The sequence below is a fragment of the Pimephales promelas genome, chromosome 7 (genome assembly GCF_988280905.1).
Source record: "Pimephales promelas chromosome 7, fPimPro1.hap1.1, whole genome shotgun sequence".
In the NCBI taxonomy this organism is placed as follows: domain Eukaryota; kingdom Metazoa; phylum Chordata; class Actinopteri; order Cypriniformes; family Leuciscidae; genus Pimephales; species Pimephales promelas.
This window is the reverse complement of record NC_142775.1, coordinates 23223982-23239520: the sequence shown is the minus strand read 5'-3', so window position 1 is coordinate 23239520 and position 15539 is coordinate 23223982.

Sequence of the window (15539 nt, the reverse complement as noted above, 5' to 3'; positions counted from 1 at the left end):
ATTTTAGCTAGCACTCGTCAGACCCATCCCACTCAACCCTTTTGCACTGTTCCTATGGTGATCTGGTTTAAAAATGAAAATGAGATAGAGAATTGCCAAACTGACTGCTTGCTGCATATTTGTGCCATACGTGTGTACCATAGATATTTATTTAATTAGATTTTTTTTTTTTTTTTTTTTGCTTTTTTTCTGTTGGATTCTTCTACCCAGTTTGTAAACAAGCTCAGTATTATCATTTGACTTTTCCCCCCAACTTCTCAGTTCCCTGTTATCTTTCTCCTGCTGTCGTTTCCCGATGTCCCATCCTTCTCTCGCAGTAGGATCTGGTCAGGACGTGCAACCTTATAAAAGTCATAGAAATGAAATGGCACACATTCCACCAGTCTGTTACAAACTGAAAATGTTTTTCAATAAAATGTTTTTCCTATGGAATTTTCAGTTCTCTTTTATGTTTATTCAATGGGGTTTGATACATTGTGTCAGACTTCACCATCTCTTCGTGTGACGTTCATGAATGAAAACCTGCCCGGACGCATTTGAGGTTTGTTCATGAGCTGTTAACAATATTGTGGTGCAATGTTTGATCATTCTCCTCAACCATGAACATATTAATATACAAGTTCAGAGAGCTACATAATCTTCGCAAGAAATAATATCAGATTAGGACTGAGTATCGACTTGATTTCGATTCATTTGGGCATTATTTGGTTCACACACACACACAAAAAAAAGTTTTAAAGAATTTTTGAATCAGTCCACACCGAATAAGCTGTATACTTTTATTTAATGTGTTTATGAATCGGACTACACTTGTGCAAGGTGTTTTTAAATAAATAAAACTGGTTAATGGGGTTCATGAATGATCAAATCTTGAATCGGACTACATTGGCTCTCACTAAAAACCTGTTCAAAAGAGTCATTTGTTCAGGAATCGGAAGACACGGTTAAGCTGTCTATTTTTTATTCACTGCAAAGGATTCGGCTCACAAGTTGTGTGTTCATGACTCAAATGGGTTTTTACTGATTCACTAAACCAGTTCATAAATCAGACCATGCGAGTCACACAGCCAGTTATTGTGCGCAGTACATGCCATTTTTGTGTAATCACATTCAATTGGGACTTCCAACTTGGGTAAAATATAACTTTTGCCTGAGGAATTTAGATTCAGCATTGCGCCACCATTCAAAACAGTACAGGGAACACTTGCAAATAGTAAAATATCTTCAAATGAATATCATGATTAGTCAATATTTTTTACCAAGCCCTAATTACTGTAGTTTTTAGTGGCAGCTGTCAAATGTCAATGCCTAGAGGAATGGTGTTACGCACATGTCTTTTGTCTTGTCTTTTGTTGCTAATATTTAAGGCAAAGTTCATGTGTACCATCTGCGTGCTTTAGCACTTGAGGGGAAACAAAAGAGGAAGTGAGGAATTATACTGAGTGTGTTCCTTCTCTCTCCTCAAGTTTATCTGAAGATCATCGCTCAGGCTGTACAAACATTCGCTTCTTTGACTACACGCTGAGTTTTGTCATCCTGTGCTCTTTCTTGTTTTTCCATGGTGTGAAGCAGTAGAGTATCTACATGGTGGTCTCCCTAGAGCACTTCCTTCCAGCACTCTGGAGAGCTTCTTCATCTCTCTTCTGTCTCTTTACGCATTCTTCCATATCGTTTTCTCCTTTTGAAGTGAAACATGAATCAAAGAGGTCTTTATAAAGGGTTTTTTTACTTTTGCGAAGAATAAAGGAGCATTTTAAAGAGGTCATGCGTTTCAAGGTTCAGAAATAGTCCCTCAAATCTATGACAAATCTTCTGCAAATCATATTTGTGTGTCACATGATCCAGGGTGAACAACTGTATAGTTCCAACTGTTCCTGTTAAACCACATGTTACACATTTTGTTCATTTAGCATACCTCTGATTATATATGCCGAAATAAGTTTTGAGAGCTTGAGGTCCCTGAAGATCCACTCGAAAACAATCTGTGCCGATTACTTTTGGCGGAGCCTCATGTTGCAGTTGAACTCTTTGTTCCGGTGGGGAAAAATACTGAGCAGACATAAAACTGAGAGAAGGATAATAATGTTATTGTTTCAAAACGTTGATTCTTTCTTTGTATAGGTGTAACAGACCTTCTCTCTGGGATTTGCCATTCAAGGAGTGTCTAATTCTCTTATCACTAGATGTGTTGACAGTTCAGGACTATCAATGAAAGGCCCAGGATGGATGTGAATTTGGAAACAATTATCGTATTGTCATTGACATCACAGTCAGCATTACTGACACCAAAACACATTTTTTTGTAATATCATACGAATATGCTGTATGATTCAAGAAGAATGCCCGTCCATACACATATGGCTCATTACAAAACCATTTGTCAGTGTTTACACTAAACACATTTACACAATGTCAAAATTCCCCACTTGACAAGAGTCATCACTACATGACTAATCTGTTGTTTTTTGACGGCAAAAACTAAACCAAAAACACAGAGAGAGGAATCAATGAGGCAAATCGGGATTAAAAGAGTTTCATGTCCAGAATGTGGACGTCACAGTTGCTCATCTCTAAACATCTCCCCATCTGGGGAACGTGGCTTTCTTTATTTATAGCCATTGGTTGCGTTTCACCTCACTCTGAATCCTGAGCCTGTTTAACCGCTATTTTGCACCTATGACATGACAACACAATACGCCCTCCATAGTGAAGACAAATGTTGAATGTGTTTAAGCGTGCGGCCTTGTGAGAGGTGCATTGGGTGTGTTTGGGTGTGTGTGGATCAGTATTTGCTTTCAGCAAGTGCAGTTTCAGGTTGGTCAATGTGAAAATAATTATCTGTCACTGAAATATGCTGACACATGAATGTAAATATTACTAAATAAATACAAAACCCAAATCAATCCCACAGGATTGGAGGTACTGCCCACTATTTGTCAAATTTGTATCTTTGTGCAATTACACGATGACCTTGCTGGATTAGCACTGGTGAATGCTATTATTAATGGGCATGACAAGCTTGTTGTCTTGAATTGTATGATATGCCCAAGCAGAATTAAAGTGCCCCTATTATGCAGTTTCCTCATTTTGTTTTGGAGGTCTCCTACCACATGTTTACATGCAATCTATATCTCTAAATCCCTCCTTTCCACGAGCTAGCCTACTCTGCTCCGATTGGCCAGAAGAACCCAGTCTGTTAAAATTACGATTGACCGATTTCAGCGCAAGTCGGAAGCTAAACGTCCATTACCATAACTGAAATTCAGCTCTAGATGCTTCCTCAGTACTCGATTGTACACACTGTAAAGACCGTAACGACGACTTCCATTTTACCATATCGATCCAAGCGTGAGTCAGATGATGAAACATTGGAAGAACTAGTTTTTATATTTCTTAAAATGCCATGTATGGTAGGGTTGATCTTTGAGGCAACTGGATGGTCTGGACATCGTGGATGATTCTGCTTTATTAATATGAATGTTATGGTTCTGCACTGTGTCTGTGTTTGCTTGATCATTTTCCAGTGATCTCTTGTGGCTTGTTTCCAATTGATGACTCGGAGCTGCTTCGAGGCTGCGGATAGTCTTTTCAATTGGATCTGGGGGCTCGTCCGGGATTTTCCCAAGAAACACGGGACTAAAAATCATCCTCCATCACAGGTGAGTCGCAGATGATGTCCATCAACGAACCGATGTGTATATTTCTCATTTATTGGGGTGCACATGCAGGAACTGTATCAATAACAGTGCATACGTCAGCTTAGCACTAACATGAATGACTGATGTAAAAGTTTGCAAAACAAATCTTGTTCCATCCTTTATCTTTACTCAAACTATTAAGAACGACAGACAATCTGTATTAATAGACACAGTTTTAGTGGCCCACAGAGTTGCATAAGTAGTTCAGTAAGACAGTTATAATGTGAGTTAACCGGTTATCCGGAAACTTACACAATGTAAAACACAGAACTATTTATTGTATTAACACCTGGTAAAATATATACATCAATAGCAAGCTGGTGCTAGACTGACCCATTGTTCCAGATCAAGTGTGCGAATCCCGCGTTGAACAGTCATCAGTCGTCAGTAAAATTACGTGTTTGTGGGCTGATCAAGTTGCTTGTGCGGACAACGTACAACATAGGTGGGCATTATGAAATGTCTTGAGATGTACAACGTAGTGCTTTATGTATGTCTTTCTTTCTTTCTCTCTTTCTTTCTTCCTTTTGTTATACATGTTAAATAAAAAAAATATATATATTTTTACATATTCTTAACTATTTATTTATTTTTTCACGAAAAATTATAATGTTACAAATGATTTCTGTTAATATAAAAAGTAACAGTCTACACAAAATATTAAGCAGAACATCTGCTTTTTAGCAATAATAAAAATTAATTAATTAAAAAAAAAAAAAAAACATGTCTTGACCACAAATCGAAAATGTCAAGTCACACTAAAGACTGTAGTAATGGCTGATAAAAATCTGCTTTGCAAATGTCACAATCATCGTCTGAACCAGTCTGTCTTTGTCTCTGCACTACACTTCCCAGCATCCCTCATGTTTACACACCTGCTCATCCAGCTAGCTCATCATCATCGTTGTCACCTGTGTCTTGTTAATCATCTTCTGTGTCACCTGTCTTCACCTCGTTATTGTTCATTGTTGTTCATCAGTCTCTGTATTTAGTTTCCTTCCGTTGAGTTTGTCTTGGTCGGTCGTCCAATGTATACTTGTGTTAAATGAAGTCCTGGAGTGTTTCCCTTCAGTAAGATTAGTTCGTTAATACAGCATCTATTTTGAGTTCCTTTGTCCTCGTCTTCTGCATCCTGCACAACGCTTGACAGCAAGGAATAAATTACATTGTAAAATATTTTTAAAACAGTTATATAATAACATTTATATGATTTATAACAGTTAAAAAATATATATTTGAAACAGTGTAAATTTCCCCTGGGGATTAATAAAGTTGATCAAATAATAATAATAATAATAATAAATTATACAATTTTAAATTATAATAATATTTTATGATATTAGGCTACATTTTACTAGCCTGGGAAAACCCAGACAACTTCCATCAAATTTTGATTTGCTCTGAAAGTTAGTCTGGCAAAGAGCTCATTCAAGCCCATTTCCAATCAGCGGGGTAATCCATCGACCGGAAGTTGAAGCCTCACGGGAGCTGCCATCTTGTGGCAGAACTTCATTTGCGTTAGCATTTCCATTGAATCCCATTCATTTTGGCATCACTTTGACAGCGAATAACTTTACATCTGAGGCGTTTGAAGACCCCATTTGTCCTTTATTTATTTCTAAAGAAACACGACAATGTATAAAATGCTCCATTATCTTGTAGCTTATGTTATGGCCCCGTAGAAGCAGTTTTAGTGAAAGTAGGCTAACGATTATGCCATAACCACGCGACTCTCTGTCGCACAGTAGAAAGATTACCGTATGGACAGGATGCGAAGCCTGCAGGCAATCGGGGAATCGTGGAGGCAAAATGACAAAATAATTAATCAGAATACCTAGCAAAAGTTTCTCCTGCTCCTAGCTCATGGACAGCTCCTACTCACACTTTCCACCTCTGCAAGTTTCGGAAGGGAATGATTCATATTTCTCATGCCACAGCCACTAGAAGACAGACGGGTTGCTCACGTCGATCCTGTTCTCGTCCTTTAGCTTCATATGTGACGCTATATGCAAATAACGGGTGCCGTGTGTAGTATAGCACCGTTTTTGCATATGAGAGGATGAGAATGCGTTGTCACATCTACGTCGTCAAGCTATGTTTGAGTAAGTTTGAGTCTATGCGTCAGGAATTGGAAGTGCTAAAAAATTGCTAAAAACGGGCTTCACTTGTCTCAATTACCAATGAGTACCAATGAGATGGCTCTGTCCACTTCTTATACTGTCTATGTTTCCAATCCGTCAAAATCGCTTGGGGCGGGCTTTACACGATGACGACAGCGCTGGGATTTTGAAGCAGATTTTGTAGCCTACATTACAAAGATGGATGCCGCCGTTGAGCATCACTTGTTCAAATCAGCTATTGTGTCTGTTTTAAGTGATTTGAACGTTTCCTTTTTGTTAAAAACCGAACGCAAAGAACAACACTCGGAGATGTTTCTCCGCCGGCCGCCGCTCTGCATACGTCATCTCCTTCATCTTCTTCATCGCTCTGATTTGTTTTAGGTCTACCCGCGACATCTGTTGGTGACGCACCTCTGGAAATGATTCGGCTATGACGCTTTGCCAGACCATAACTCAGTTACAACTGAGAATGGTCTGGTTTTAGTCAGGCTAACATTTGACTGTTTTTTTTTTGTTATCAAAGAATTCTGCCTTGGTGAGCACTACATGTTTGAAAAAAACGACAACATGTATACAAAAATGTACAACATATATTAAAATATGAATACTAGATTATTACATTTAAATCAGTTCTACAGAATTTCACAGATTTCTCCTGAAACTCAACTAACAAAATGTAAATGACTATGCAGACTCTGTCAGGGCTTATTAGTAAACTTAACAACACTATTTACTGTCCTCGTTCCCACAGTGGCTCCTCTTCCACTGTCATGGACTGTCAAACGGCCAAACGTCTAGAGAGCTTCGGATTACTGAAGCCTACCAATCAATGTGATTGACAGCTCTCAGGAGGCGTGTCACAATAGATACCCCACCCTCTGCCACTTCCATCTGTCAGGGAAGAAGCTTTCAGCTGTCCATCAAAACATTGCCATCACACCATTTCAGTTTGATGTGAAAGAACTTTAGCTAATGCTTAAACACTCACACACACTCTCTCACACAACAATAATCATAAAACCTTATTCCAAAGCCCCCGTGAGACTACCCTACTGCTCGAATAGCACACAGGACACACTCTGTCGGTCCCCCTGTACGCGCACATTCAGGCAGAATTATGCATTTATTAAAATCATTTTTATTTCTAGAATTCCCTGATGTGTGACTAAAGCTGAGGTCGGGATTTAAGGCCACACTGGGGTTTGAGTGTAAAAGATCTGAATTAACACACTGATTCTCCGCTCATTTGCATTGTTGGAATAACGGCGGTGGATCTTTGCATACATAAATATAAATTGATGAATTAGCTCCTTGCCTCTGTGATTAGATAGTGTTAAAGCCTTTGATCATGTGAGCTCTATGCTAAAGTGACCTGTTGAATTCTCACACTTCGTTTGTGTATGTATGAACTCTTCACACAGCAGACTATTTATAAGGAAGAGCAATTGATTTTTAGATTTGTATGAGTTTCTTATAGTTTGTGTATTCATTAATAAAACTGTGAATTCATCCAAATACAGCTTCAGTAAACTGTCGTTGAGACATGTTTGACATGATTTTTTTCCTTATTTTTTGTGCTCCCCAGAGAGCTGTCAATCTGGAAGCTGTCATACCATATAATGTGCCTCATTATGTGTTTCTGTTTGTGTTTGATACCTGCGTCACATAGCAAGTCTGAACACGAGACTGTAATGATTTACTAATCAGCGATACAAAAAAGCACAACATGAACACTGTTCAAATGACATGTGACGTTTGAGTATGAACAGAGGACATCTGTGATTCATTTACTGATTCAGATGGGATAGGGTTCTCATTATTTTTTACTAAGATGGGAGTGTCTGTCTGGATGTGAGCGTTATGGAAGTTCAAGTGCATCACGAAACCTACCTAAATAAACACGACTTACTGTATATGTCTGTGATATATTTATATCATTATGCTATGTGTATAATAATGGAAGTGATTCATTAAGGTGAAGATCATGGGCTTTTTTTTAGCAGTTTCAGTGATTAGACTCTCCTTATTGATTTCATTTTCTTTTTATGTCGGATGGGATGCCAGCAGTACTTGAAACACCATCTGTTACTTTACCCTGAAACTTGGCAAAAATATTTAAATCCATAATGAAGGTGCACCAGGCGGCACAACGAGAACATTTAGATTCAACAAGGTCAAAACAAACGACGAGATGTGATAAAAATATATACAATCACAGACATTCCTATCTGGGACCCCATAGTGAGCCAAATATTTCCCAGTGGACCCTAGATTGAGCAGGACAACAGCAGGAAATTTGCTCCATAATTTTTATTGAAGATACAGACAAGTTCAATTCGGACAGGATTGTAAATGCATCTGTCAAACACAATTTTACCTTTGCTCTTCTGGGCCTAGTTACTTATTTTATTAAAAACACCTGCATGATGAAAATAAGAAATTTCAGTTAGTAATTAAAGACAAATCACAACATTTCACATTATGAAATTGAAAAACCTCTCATAAAGTATATGCATATACATTTAAAAAAGTGCAATATTTTATATAATAATGTGTGCTCTCAAATCGATTAATCACAATTAATTGCGTTTAACAAAAAAAATGTGTTCACATAATGTGCATATATATATATATATATATATATATATATATATATATATATATATATGAAGAGTTCAGATGCAAAAGCCTCTAAATGCCATTTGAAATTTTATTCTTTAATGATGATTTTTGTCAAGCTTGTATATTTAAGTTCAGTTATTTCAATTAAATGGCAATGATAATTACCTATTAATTGTTATTTAAGTGAAATTACTGAACTTGAATATACAAGTTTGACAAAAATCATCATTAAAGAAGAAAATTTCAAATGGCATTTAGAGGCTTTTGCATCTGAACTCTTCATATATATTATTATATTATATATACTGTACACACATGTATGTATACATATACTGTATATACTGTATGTGAATTCACAGGCATACACACAAATACAATATACATTATATAATAACTTAAAAGTTTTTGTTGACATTATATGAGTGTGTGTGTGTGTGTATCACAATTAATCGATTTGATAGCACTAAAATATATTGATATATTATCAGCTCATGCTGGTGAATGCACCAAAGTGTCTTTTTGGCTTTAAGCACTTGGAGTTTAAGCCAACGTGTTACATATTTCAGAACTTATTTCATAAAAAGTGACAGTCTGAACAATATCATGTATCATTGATATTAATGATGTTCTGCCATGCAGGTAGAATCAAACTTTTCTTGTCTGCATGACTTTGCATCTTCTGCATCTGGAGTCAACGTGAGAAACTTCTCTGTTGATTCATTTTGTATTTCTTACAGAGAGAATGACGCCTGGTTTGTTCATATATAAAATTGAGTTCTTTTGAAACCTTCTGTCTCTCCCTGCAATGTGTTTCCAGTTATATATTGTTCCTCCTGTTGAGTCATGTTCAAACTCCTTCAAAATGTGGCGTTGGTCATGACATAGCAAAAGTAAGGAGTAAACCGGTCGCTTATTTAAAAATGACACATGTAAATGGTGAATGTAGGAAAGTCAAATAGCTGTTGGTAAAGTTTCGTCTTTCCTTAATTTTGATTAATACTTTTAATGACAATTGTTATTGAAACTCAGTAGACTCTTTCCCTTAATGATTAGCATGATTACAACATTAGCATGCATTAGCATGATTAAGATTTTCACTTCTACACCATTCATTATATTTTAGTTTAAGTTAGTCTACTAACCAACTTTGTAGTCTGAAGCAGATACTTTTCTCACATTCGTGCTGTGACGGACATCACTATCATACTCCTGTCACACTTCTGTCAGTCTGTCATCTCATGGCAGGTCATCTGAAGACAATCAGGTACAGAGAGAGGAATGGAGCGAGGGAACGCAGTGAAAGATGAGTGTGAGAGGAGGAGAGGAGAACAATGCGAGGGCTGTTGGGTAAAGAATCACAGAGCAGGACATTAGCCAGGAAAAGACAGACTGAGAGAGAGAGAGAGAGAGAGAGAGAGAGAGAGAGAGAGAGAGAGAATACTGAAGATGATGGTAGATTACACACTAATGGAATGAAAGGACACCTGTGGAATATCGAATCTGGATGTGGGAATCGAAAGGTGTAGTATTAAAGTAAAATGCAATATTATAATAAATCTAATTGAATTATGCTAGTAGACAGAAAATCAATATTGTAGAAAGGTTTTTATATTTCTAAATGAATTAAGCTTGATTTGTTAAATTACCTCCCTCAGACATCAGTAAATTTAATTCACATTTGCATCAAAATGCTTTTGAACAGAAAAGTAAAGCTTTTATTTTAATTTTATTCAAAATTATAGTATATAACATTGTATAACACATTAAAATATATTGTTTTCATACATTTTGTGATTGTTCTGCAGGTTACATTGCTACACAAGTAGGGGTCTGTCAACCCAATCTTACGACCAAATCGTACGAATTCGACGAATGATTAAAAAGTGGCTAATTCGTAACAATTTGAATGACCTCACTCGTACGAATTAGCTAAATCGTACATATTTTACGAATTGGCCAATTTGTATGAATTCGTACGGATGACCTACCCCTTACCCCGCCCCTAAACCTACCCATGTTTAGACATAATTGGGTTTAGAGTGAGAGTGAGGTCGTACGAATTAGTATGAATTGGACACTTTTTAATCATTCGTTGAATTCGTACGAATTCGTACGAATAGGGTCTGTTCAGAAACAGAATGCCGCTGAATCATTCACTCAAGCGATTCGTTCAACAACTGATTCATACTGAAATGTCGCTGCTTCGTGTTTCTAGGAGATGCGAAGTTGAATCTGAGGTGGAACTATTTTCTGTGGTGTCTAAAATGTATATTCAGTATCGACTTCTTGTTAATTGAACTGTTGTATAAAAGCTATATCGCATTTGCAATAGTAGGCCCACAACAGTACTCTTGCTCATTGCTGAAGTTCTTATAAGTATACTATCGCTCCATTTTTAAAAACGTTACATTTTTATTGTAACTCACTTGGTTCATTGGGAATATGCTAATTTGTTTGTTTGTAATGTGGGCTATAAATGTCAGTCTCACAATGGGCAGCATTGTTTAGACACATACACACACACACGACAAATACTAATATATATGCAAACAGGAGTGAATGGAGACAGATGGAGGAAAAAATTATGAATAACTTACAGTAAAGAGCCGTAATGCCTTCCAGCTTTAGCTTACATTTCAGTGCTTAGATAGCATCTCAAAAGCGCTGAGTTTAATCTATAGGGTCATATACGTTTTCCTTTTTTTTTCCATCTCTCTGCATTATAAATTCGGCTGGAGAAACGCCACTTAATAGCTAAAACGGGTGTTAGCTACATCAAGAGACTTGAGCGGTAAAACCGAAGCAGCTGGTTTTAAATTGGCCTTGATAATGAGATGCTGTTACTGACGCATGGAGCTCTGACACGCAACCATACACAGACACACACACCTTTTCTGCCTGAAGATGTCTCATATTTTCTTGCATGGTCAGTGGGTTTCTTCAAAATTCAAATCCACATATCATATCATGTTCACAGTGCTCTCTTTCATTTTCAGAGTCAGACAAACACAAATGAGACCCTCGGCTATGTTTTATCTGTGGGTCTTACACCTCTCTTGTTGCCATGGGTACCCTTTGGAATCTACCCCAGGAGAGTGTGTGTGTGTGTGTGTGTGTGTGCCCAGAACCCAACAGAGATCAGAAGAGCATCACTCTCAAGTTAAGATCGATATCTTACCCCCCACTCTTCTGAACTTCTACACCTCATCACACACACACACACACACGCGCACACAGATGGGTATTGTGCATGCCGCTCATGAGCACAGTGTCTCAGGATTAGACAGAATACGTGGACAAAAATTGTTGTCATGAGAATGAAATAATAAGGAAAGGGAAGAAGAAATGGGATGGGTGTAATTGCAATTTATTTCCACTTCAGAGCCTGTGGGGAAAAAGAGAGAGACAGAGAGAAAGAGAGTGAGAAATAAAGAGGGGAATCCTTTAATATTCACAGCCTTGAGATGAGATGGGAGAGTACAGCCATACCTTCAGGTCCATGAACATAATGAGCTTTTTATTTCACCCTGTATGTGTGTGTGGGAGAGCTTAGTGGTCAGGAATTAGGATAATCCACGTCAGAATGCTCTGCGGAGTCGTTTATGTGTTCATGGAAGCGTCCGACTCTATCTCTGTTTCTGTGATGAAAAGTCGTGGCTGCTAATTTACAGAATGAAAATGAAAGAGCGGATGTCATGACACCACCAGTCTGAGAAACCTTATTCACCGATGGATTCTTTGAAAAGTCGTTGTCAACAAAACATTTCTGAAGAACGGCTTATTGAAATCGGCAGATTATTTAAGTTACTGAAACCTTGTAGGCCAATAATATATATATATATATATATATATATATATATACTGTTTGCCACAAACATTTGAATGGGAGATAAACGTCATAAGATAAAAATTAAGTAATATAAATACCTAAAGCATAACATATAATCACCTAACAATTTGATGCAACGTGTTATATGCTTTCAACAAAGGTTATGTGTCTTCACACAGAGCATGAAAATCGGCTAATAATATTTTGTGTTTATTGTACAGTTGTGGGTTTTATATCTCAGTAGATTTTGGTCCAATGAGATTTCACAGTGGGCGGGGCTATCCACTTTTACACTGCAGAGATAAAAAAACAAGCGACTGACAAAATGTCTTTTGTTGTGGCTAGAACAAGTTTTTATTGCTTGTCATTTTCAAGTCTGGTTGGGCATGGTGTAAAAGCATTAAAGGCTTAGTTCACCCAAAAATGAAAATGATGTCATTAATGACACCCTCACGTCGTTCCAAGTCCGTAAGATCTCCATTTATCTTCGGAACACACTTTAAGATATTTTAGATTTAGTCAGAGAGTTTTCTGTCCCTCCATTGAAAATGTATGTACAATATACTGTCCTTGTCCAGAAAGAAAATGAAGACATCAACAAAGTAGTCCATGTGATATCAGTGGGTTAGTTAAAATGTTTTGAAGCATCGAAAATACATTTTTTTCTAAAAATAACAAAAACTACGACTTTATTCAGCATTGTATTGTCTTCCGGGAACCGAATGTATTTTCTATGCTTTAAAACATTTTGGCTTGGAACAAAATGAGGGTGAGTCATTAATGACATCATTTTCATTTTGGGGTGAACTACCCTTTTATAAATTCTGTCTGTCTCCCTCTGTCTGTCTGTATTTCACATTCACACATGCTTCAATAGGTGTATGCTGTGGTGTTTGTAAATCAATGGAGCAGCGTGTAATATCTCTGACTGGTAATGATCGATCACTGTGGTCTTGTTATGTTGCATTAGTTTGAGACCAACCGCTGACTGGCACTTTCAAACTAATCTGGTCTACTGGGAGGTCTTCATCCTTTCAACTTTCATCCTATTGATTGAGCCCATTTATGCACATGCGTTCATTAGTGAAAATGTTGGCTACTCAAATTGTGAATATAGCCTACCACTCATTTGCATATAATTGTTTTAAATTAGTTTTTTTTAACCCTCAGAGAATTAATATATGAACAATAAAATAGGTAGACAAAATGTCATTAAGAATTTTGAATTATTTTAAACTATTGAGCTGCTCTGCTTGTCTGTCAATGTTACTCAGATAATCCCACAGCTGAATTTGAGTGTGACATTAGCATGTTGCTAAGCTAACATCAAAACAAGACAGCTAACTTGGTTTTAGAACAAAACCATTATGTAGCATGCCCCCTCTATAATTTTTTTTGCTCTCCATGCTCTTTGTGCAAACCCAGTGAAATCACCACTTGAAGAATGAAAAGCAGAGACAAAAAAAAAAAAATGAAAATGAGGGTCTCTCTCTCCCACTCTTAAGATGCACTCACTCTTATCACACCATATAGCTTGAATCATACCTCCTTCTCACATTACGTAATAATCACATCATTTATTAACTTATTTATTTCAACACATTCTCATCCTAGGGCATCATATAGTGACGTTTTTGACCATGCATAGTCATCCAACGTACATGGCACCCTTTAGCGTCAATAAAACACGCTTCGGTTATGGGTAGATTTAGGTCTGGGGTAGGGTTATGGTTAGACCAGTAGGAGGCGCCTTCTGGCCCAAAAATATCTGCGTCTCATATTGACGCAAAAGGGTGCCATGTGCGTTGGATGTATACGCATTGCCAAAAGCGTCAGTGAAGCGACCCCTTGGGATGAGAAAGGGCTGTTTATTTAGGCCATTTATTATTTAAATATCTATTTTTTTTTATTTATTTACATATGTATTGCGTTATTCATTCATTCAGTGTAATATGCATGATACAGTCAGCTGTATTCTGTGTAAAATAACAAAAAATAAGTTTTGGAAAGTGACGTTATCGTTTATCTGCTTACAGTAATGGTTCTTTCTACACTGCACTTTTTAATATATTGTTCTGTTATGAAATTCTAGATGGCGCAGGCTGATGGGTCCGCAGCTGATGAAATGTACAGCCTTAACTACCTAGCACAAGCAGGTTCATGTTGCGACTGCAGCCAATAAGCTGCTGCTCAACATTTAAATGGCTGGTTGTGGTTCCCATTCACTAGCATTTTGCGGAGCGCTTTTAGAGTTCGATTAAAATCCTCCATCTCCCTAGCTCCACCTGTATAGATCTGCTATGAGTAATTCAGGGGGGGGGGGGGTTTACATTTACATTCATTCACTTAGCAGACGCTTTTATCCAAAGTGACTTACAAATGAGAACAATAGAAGCAGTTGAACTAACAAGAGGACAGCAATATGCAGGTGCTATGACCTTTCCCAGTATAATCTAATAAGGCAGTACATATACTTTTATATTTTTTTTATATATTTAAAAAAAAATAGATATAGAATAGAAGAAAAAGTGTTAGTATTAATGGATCAAGTGTTGCTGAAAAAGATGCACCTTCAGCTGTTTCTTGAAAATGGCCACAGACTCAGTAGCTCTGGTTGAGTTATGCTGATCATTCCACCAACAGGGAACAGACCAGGAAAAGGTCAGAGAAAGAGATTTTGTGCCTCTTTAAGATGGCACCACAAGACAGCGTTCACATGAAGAGCGCAAGTTTCTGGAGGGCACGTAAGTCTGAAGTAATGAGTTTAGGTAAGAGGGAGCAGAGCCTATAGGTTGTTCTGTAGGCAAACGTCAGTGACATTGAATTTGATGTGAGCAGCGACTGGCAACCAGTGCAGTTTTGTAAGGAGAGGAGTGACGTGTGCTTTCTTCGGCTCATTAAAGACCACTCTGACTGCATCATTTTGGATTAGTTGCAGAGGTTTGATTTTCAAGCTGGAAGACCTGACAGGAGAGCATTACAATAGTGCAGTCTGGATAGAACAAGTCATTAGACAAGGAGTTGTTTAGCATGCTCTGATATGGAGGGCCTGATCCTCCTAATGTTGTGCAAGGCAAATCTGCAGGATGGGCAGTTCTGGCAATATGGTCTGTGAAGTTCAATTCATCATCAATCACACCTCCAAGGTTCCTGGCTGACCTTAATGGAGTTATGGATGACAAACTCTAGCTGAATGGGGAAGTTGTGGTGTTGTGTTGGGTTGACCACAAGCAGCTCTGTCTTCGCAAGGTTTAGTTGAAGGTAGTGGCC